Source organism: Callithrix jacchus, chromosome 11 (assembly GCF_049354715.1).
Source record: "Callithrix jacchus isolate 240 chromosome 11, calJac240_pri, whole genome shotgun sequence".
Classification (NCBI taxonomy): domain Eukaryota; kingdom Metazoa; phylum Chordata; class Mammalia; order Primates; family Cebidae; genus Callithrix; species Callithrix jacchus.
This window is the reverse complement of record NC_133512.1, coordinates 109,294,821-109,303,186: the sequence shown is the minus strand read 5'-3', so window position 1 is coordinate 109,303,186 and position 8,366 is coordinate 109,294,821. Positions and strand designations below refer to the sequence as shown.

The window sequence follows — 8,366 nt, the reverse complement described above, 5'->3', positions numbered from 1 at the left end:
GCAAATTTCCCCATCAGGAAAAATAGCCTTGTTGCTGTCCCATCTACAGTATCTGCTAAAATAAATGTATCAACCTCTAAGCTCATAGTGAAGAAAGACAAACAGCAAAATCCTTCAAGGTTTAGCACAAGCAATAATACAGAACTTCAAACATTACCGTCTTTAAACGATGTTCCTCCTGCTGATCAAGAGACACTCTTCTTCTGGCAGTTACATCAGTGTTGACTTTCTTTCTGATCCACAAAATGACCCAAAAAGTGGAAGGAAGTACAATGAGCTAATTTAAATGAAATGGTAGAATATATCACCCGTCATCAGAATGGGACCACAGAGCCTGTTTACCCAGAAGTAGTCCATATGTTTGAAGTTAACCTATTTCAAACATCACCACCTTCTTTCTATCTTCCAGGAGCTGAATTTGACCCAGAGGAAAACAAACCAATTTAGAAGATAGCTGGCCTCATTTAGAGTTTGTTTATGAATTTTTCTTAAGATTTTGAGAGTGTCCAGATTTCCAACCTAATACAGCAAATAAATATGTTGATCAGAAGTTTGTATTGCAGCTTTTAGAGTGCTTTGACAGTGCAGATCCTCAGAAAAGAGGTTTTTTTGTTATTGTTTAGTTTTTGTTTTGAGACCGTTTTGCTCTCTTGCCCAGGCTGGACTGCAGTGGCACAATTACGGGTCACTGACTGCAACCTCTGCTTCCCAGGTTTAAGCAATTCTCCCATCTCAGCCACCCAAGTAGCTGGGATTAAAGGTGTGTCTACCATACCTGTCTAATTTTTATATTTTTTATACAGACAGGGTTTTGCCATGTTGCTCAGGCTGGTCTTGAACACTTGGCCTCAAGTGATCTGCCCACCTCACTCTCCCAAAATACTGAGATTACAGGTGTAAGCCATATGCCTGACCTGGGAGAGAGTTTTCCTAAAACCAGCCTTTACAGAATCTGTGGGAAATTCTTAGGCTTGAGAGCTTACATCAGAAAACAGATAAATAATATATTTAATGAGTTTATTTATGAAACAGAGCATCACAATGGCATACCAGAGTTACTAGATATATTGTGAAGCATAATTAATGAATTTGTTTTACCACAAGATTTTCTTATTCAAGGTGCTATACCTTTGCACAAAGTGAAATCTCTTGAGTGTCTACCATCCCCAGCTGGCATATTGTCTAGTACAGTTTTAGAAAGGGATAGCACCCTCACTAAACCAGTGGTGATGGCACTTCTCAAATATGGCCCAAAGCCTTACAGCCCAAAAGAATATTCTTAAACAAATTAGAAGAAATTTTAGATGTAATTGAACCATCAGAATTGGGAAGATCATGGAGCCACTCTTCTGGCAGTTAGCCAAATGTGTCTCCAGCTCACACTTCCAGGTGGCAGAGCAAGCACTTTATTACTGGAATAATAAATACATTATGAGCTTCATCAGTAACAATGCAGCAAAGATTCTGCTCATCATATTTCCATCCTTGTACTGCAATTCAAAGACCCATTGGAACAAGACAATACATGGCTTGATATCCAACACCCTGAAGCTCTTCATGGAGATGAACCAAAAGCTATTTAATGATTGTACATAACAGTTCAAAGCAGAAAAACTGAAAGAGAAGCTAAAAATGAAAAACAACAGGAAGAAGCATTGGTGAAAAGAGAAGATCTAACCAAAGCCAATCAGCACGTAATAAAAAAGATTGTAACAGGAAAATGTCCAGGGTGTTACTTGAATATTTTTTATAAGATAGGAATATATCTTCACCATGAAAAGGAGGGATACCATTTTGGCCAAATAAATGACTATAGTGACCTGGGATTCTATTTTGTAATAGCAAGTGTTTAAACCTTTCATATTTGACAAACTTTCCAAAGTCAAATTCTAAATGAAGCTTTTTCTTTGATCTGGCTGACCCTTTTAGATATTAGGTATCCTAAAGTCCAAAAGAGACATATTTGGCTAATTTGGCATACTAAAACCATACAAGAAACATTACCAAATATAAAATGGTATTTAAACTTTCTTTGGGTTATATTCATATAAATATATTATTAGCATGTGTTTCAAAATTAGATAACAGTCCCATAATTCTGATATGTCCGATAATTGTGATACGTGTATATATTATCAGTAATAATTATAATTGTTACATTAAATTGTTTTGTGCCATATGATGATCAGACTTTAACCATAGCTGTTCTGAGACTTTAGCCCCTCCCCTGGTCTGGGCAGCAGCCTCCCCGGACCCTGCCATGAACAGCACCCTTGCCCCAGTACTCTTCAGGCCCTGGTGGCCTGGTGCTCACTTTGCAGGCCTGAGTGGCAGTGAGTTGAGCTATTTGTTAGGCTGGGAGAGAGAGCTGGCAATCCCTAGAGGAAAGGGAGCCTCAAACCCCTCTGTATGCAGTTGCCAATTGCTATTTTACTCTGATTCTTTTCAAAGGAAGTTTTATAATCAGCTATAGGACTCTGACAGGTGCCCTTGAATCTAGGTTTCTAATAACTTTGAAAATTGTGATATTAGGATGGGGAAAAAAACTTCCAAGACTCCCATAAAAAGCTAATGTGTTCATAAATACCAAGCAGAATAGGAGTTAATTACATAGATTGAACTAATGGAAGACCAAAATAGTCTTTTTATAACTTTTTGTTGGAAACCTTGCTAATTCTTTTGTTTTACAGAGTCCAGAAAACCTTTAGTCTTTTGTACTGTTTGCAGCTTTTAACAATTAGGTAAATTACACTCTTGCAAGCAAAATTTAGAGTGTATTTCTTTCTCTCTACCTGGTTTCCTCAGAATTTAAAAACTATTTGTAAGTATACTTAATTTGTGGCAGTATAGTTATTTGTGAAAGTTCAGTAAAAATCTTTTTGCTTTTGTAACAGGACGCTACCATTGGAGACCCTGGTTATTTTACCAAGGCCTTGACTAGAATGGCATACTTTCAGGTATAAACAGACTGCTTTAAGAAATCAAAGTTGACTTACAGAGCCAATAAAAGCTCCTTGGTAAAACTGGCCTCTTACCTTGTCTACATAGTCCTTGTATAAAGTTCATGACTAGTGGTAAGTAAAGAATGTCACCTTCTGACAGGTCCAAGAGAGCCAAATTATCTTGGGGCCTTACGGAGAGGAATTCCTCCAACTCATACAGGTATTTGCAGGTATAGATAAATCTATAGCTGGGCTCAAACCTTTAAAAATTGAATCTGAGATTTCTTATGGAATAAAGGAATCAAACACTATCAGCAAAGCCAATTTTAAAAAGAGTCTATGTGTCAAGTAATTATTCTTGCTATATTTTATGCAAATATTCAAGCCATACATAAGACTGAAATTTATTATGCAAATAAATTGGTTTTACTATGATTTGTCTTTAGTAAAAATAACTAGAGAGAAAAAATCACGTTTTAGAAAAAAACTATAGTCCACTTGTTAGAGTCTAGTCTTGTTCACTGTTTTTGAGTTTTTTATTTTCTGCAGTTTAGATTGAATCCTGAATTCCTTTCAAGCTAGAAGTCCCAAATTATTGCTTTCAAAATTTTCAGACTTGGAATCAATGAATTTACTACACTATTCCTTGTTATACAGATGAAAAGGCATGTCAGACTACCACAGTCTTCCTCCTCTGTAACTAAAGATGCTTTGAGTCTAACATCTGAATAAATTGTGCTCAGTGTTAACCTTTGTTTTTCTTCTGTCTCCATAGAAATGCCTCTTATTAAAAATCCGTTTGCCTTCATCACATGTGGAGGCCAAGCGCATCTGCAATGCCACCTACTGGATGAAACGCAGCTATTTAACCAAACTGATCCATTCTCAAGAACTAGACAGTGCTTATGACTATGTTCATGAGTATTCATAGCTCTTCCTGTAAGCTGTTAAATACATAGTTAGCCAACCTGTCATCATATCCAGTTATGATGGCAGTGGGCAACCTATATGATAATTAAGACTAACTGCTGTATATATATTCCAGTAAATTTGGGAAATGTCTCAGCCCTGCAAGATACATACCAACAAATCAAAGCTATGTCTGACTCCATATTGTCACTCAACCAATGATTATTGTCCTGATTCAGATCAGTACCATCCTGTTGGCAAAAGCTGGCAGTAACATTGGCCCTGACTTCAAGGATAGGCATATTCTTCTGTTGTGGAGTTTACTTGTGCTGCCCCCTCCACATGAGAATGCAAGACTGGCTTTCCCCAGAGACTTTCCAGACCTTGCACCATAATGTTCCAATAAATATCATCTGTAAAGTCCAGGTATTCGTGAATATTTCCAAATCTAAACAGATCGATTCCATACCAACACCCAATAACGACACCATCTTCAGCAAGAAGTAGCCAGAATAAAAACAGTACCCCAATTCCACAGAGATGGAAGGGAACTGGGTAGTGGGGAATTGCAACCAAATATTCCCATTTTCCTAAGAAACAGGTAAATTTTTTTCTCTCTCTCTTCTCTTTTTTTCCTCCTTTCCCCCACTTTTATCTTAGTCCTTTAGAAATGCAAATTTCTAAATCTTAATAGCCTTTTACCTCCCCTTCACCAGACATTCCCTACAGGGCAAGTTCACCTAACTATGTGCTTAGGAGCTCCAGGAAGGAAATCTCACCCACCAGGAGATTGCCTGGAGAGATGACAGTCAATTTACAACCCAAAGTATGCCTGCTCATGGAGACACCAGCAGTCATCAGCTTGATCACCTGCTAGATGCGGCACTAAGCTAACATGCCTTACCTGCTCACTTCCCGCCACCCCATATGCCATTAATGCTAAGCCCCCTCTAAAAGTGCTTGCTTTCTGCTCCAAAAGAAAAGTGGTACCCTCAGGCAGGAAGCCTATAACTTCTTGCCCTAAGTTAGCTTCGGAATAAAAAATTGCTTTCTTTATACCAGACCTCACTCTTATTAAACTGTTGGCAGGGAGCAGCTGAACCTGCATTTTGGTTTTAAGACTACAAGGCATGCCACCATGCCCAGCTAATTTTTTAAATGTTTTTGCAGAGGTGGGGTCTCACTATATTGCCCAGGGTGGTCTCAAACACCTGGCTTCACACGATTCTCCCACCTTGACCTCCCAAAGTGCTGGGATTACAGATGTAAGCCACTGGGCTCTGCCTCTATTTTGGCTTTTTATCTTAAATTACTCCCCATGTAGATAGCTGGCTTTCAGGTAGAGCCCTTTAAGAAAAGGGCCAGGAAAGCATGCAGCTTCTTATTTAAATATGCGACAAGTAGGCAGACCTGGAAGGCAGAACACAGATGCCCCAAAATCAAGGATCTCATTTTGCATTGAATTCTGGGTCCCCAAAAAGAGGCGAATACCATGGAATGTGACAGTGCAACGCTTTTACAACACATTTCACTGCAGGGACATTCCCCTAAGATTGGTGGGCAACTCAATCAGCCTGCTCTGTGATCAGCTCATCCCCCATAGGAGTCATATCCCTATTATTGGGATGTGGGGGTGTTTACACAGCTTTTAGATACCCCAAAAGCACCTTTTTTCCCCTTCGAATGTGCCACAAAATAAGTAGCACCTTGTAGTAACAACCATTCAGTATGAACAACTACCATTAGCCATCTCTAAGAGTGTATCTCCTACTGAACTTGTATTACATACACCAAGGTTATTTTTGCACCATGCAAAGTGATTTCTGGTACCACAAAAAGCCAAAAAGATCAGGTAATGCAATACAGAAAAAACAGTTTTAGATCTGAGAGGACTATGTCCATTTACGACCTGGGATTACCTGAGGAAGAAAAGCAGTTTCTCCCAGAAAGGAGTCTGTGGCACCTTTTTCTTTTTTCTTGAGGGTTCTCAGGCTGTTAGAATTTACAATGTATGAAGAATAGGGTTAAATAAAAGTAACTTGAAGAACAATTTTTAAGAAAGGAAGTGAACATAGAAACCAAATACATGGGCTCTTTAAAAAGATTTCAGTCATCTGAAAAAAAAATTCCCAAAAATAGAATGTTAAAAAGGGAAGAAATGTATAAGGCCTTTAAAAATACACACACACACGTGTGCGTGCACACATATATGTATGTGTGTCTATATACATATATATATATATATATAGAGAGAGAGAGAGAGAGAGAAAACACTTGAATATCAGCTTTTAATTAAGTTCATTTTTAGCCACGGAGCTCTTTTAAAAAGAAAAAGTCTTTCAGGTCTCTTGTTACCAGATTTTAGCCTGGACAACAGCTGATAATTTTGGCTTTTGAGTTCCTTTACCAAAGGTATCTTTCTAAGGGTCTCAGTCAAGATTATGACTTAATCATAGTTGAATGAGTTGTCTCCAAAGAGGTGGCAAACAATTTTTACAAGATCCAGAATCACCCTAGAGATAACTCAGAGGAAGGAAAATGCAGAACAAAAAAATCAGAAACTGTCCGTGGAAGGAAAAGGCATCAAGAAAGTCACACAAATATCAAACCAGAGAGGACTCATTCCCTGGCTGAGCATTGAACCCATGCTGCTTTAGTCAAAGGAGGGTATCTTAGCTGCTAAACTATAGCATGGGATGCTGTGTTCACCTGTATTTGCATTGCTATAAAAAAAATACCAGAGGCTGGGTAATTTATAAAGAGGTTTGATTGGCTTATGGCTGTGCAGGCTTTAAAGGAAGCATGGTGCTAGCATCTGCTTCTGGTGAGACCTCAGGAAACTTACACTGATGATAGAAGGTGATAGGGAGCCAGCATGTCACATGGCAAGAGTGAATGAGTGAGAGAGACAGAGAGAGAGAAGAGCGGTCCCAGACTCTTTTAACAACCAGATCTTGCAGGAACTAAGAACTCACTTATCCCCAAGGGAATGGTGCTACAGTATTCATGAGGGATCTGCTCCCATAATCTAATCATCCCCACCAGGTCCCACCTCCAACATGGAGACTCACATTCAACATGAGATTCGGAGAGGACAAACATCCAAACTGTATCAGGTGGTCTCCAGTGATCTTCCCAGAAGGAATCTAGAGCAGGCAGTTCTGAGCTTGCAAAAGATTTTAACTTTTAGGTCAAAACTGTTTTTTCATTCTTTTAATTTTATCAAGAGAATTTCTAAGGCTAGCCATGACACTAGTATATGTCATTTTTAAAATTTTGATTTTCCCATTAATTATTTAGAATGAGAAATGTATAAAATGTTTTTTATTTTCAGTGGTGTACTTGGTTCCAATAGCAACTCAATGCAAAAGGCTCTTGAAAGCCCAGGTGGCAGTTTTCCAGGTTTTCTCCACATAAGCAAGAGATATTCCTGGAGAGGGCATAGAGGAGGCAATCCCCAGGGTCATCAAAAACTTACTCTTGGAAATAAACTTAAAGTAACAAAAGAGAATGTGAAAGGAGAATAAAAACTTGGGGCCCGAATTCATTATGCCAAAAGAAAACAATTGTAAGAAGTTGCCTTGCCTTTTGTTCCTAAGCAGATAGCTGCAGATAAAAGGTTAATCGGAGGGGCGCGGTGGCTCACGCCTGTAATCCCAGCACTTTGGGAGGCGGGTGGATCACGAGGTCAACAGACTGAGACCATCCTGGTCAACATGGTGAAACCCCGTATCTACTAAAAATTACAAAAAATTAGCTGGGCACGGTGGCGCGTGCCTGTAATCCCAGCTACTCAGGAGGCTGAGGCAGGAGAATTGCCTGAACCCAGGAGGCGGAGGTTGCGGTGAGCCGAGATCGCATCATTGCACTCCAGCCTGGGTAACAAGAGCGAAACTCCGTCTTTTCTTTTAGTCTCAAAAAAAAAAAGGGTTAATCATCTCCACAGGTAGCTACTCTATGTTCACCTTATCTTACGTGAAGTCCTGATTTACTGAGCATGAGATAAATACATAATTGTATACATAAATCCCCCTATCTGCTCCTTTTTTCTTGCAGCACGTGGATTACCCTACCCACCTCTTTTCCCTCTAGTCCACTTTTTCCCTTCAAAAACTGAAGCCCTCGAAATCACCTTCGAGAAAGGCATAGACCACAGACTGTTTCTGTGATTCCATGTTTATTTCTTCCATGCATGTCCTTAACCTTGGCAAAATAAACTTCTAAATTGATTGAGACCTGTCTCAGATACCTTTTGGTTTACACAACAGAAGCCCCATAAAGATGGGACCTTTTAAGATGAAACTCCCCTAAGAGCTTGACACCCTTGAGCTGAAGAATGTGCTGCTTAAAATATTACATGTCTTGGACTTCCAATCTTTTCAGTCTGGCCACCGGATATGAACCCAAAAATTCATGCCCTCCTCCTGGGCACAGTGGTTCATGCCTGTAATCCCAGCACTTTGGGAGGCAGAGGCAGGATCCAATCACCTTCCATCAGACAGACCCCAGGAGTTC

General features: G+C 39.4%; 1 pseudogene; it reads left to right on the top strand.

The window, feature by feature from the left end:
• The first annotated feature begins 291 nt into the window (after positions 1-291).
• On the top strand, positions 292-1,679 carry LOC100408664 (serine/threonine-protein phosphatase 2A 56 kDa regulatory subunit gamma isoform-like; annotated as a pseudogene).
• The last annotated feature ends 6,687 nt before the right edge of the window (positions 1,680-8,366 follow it).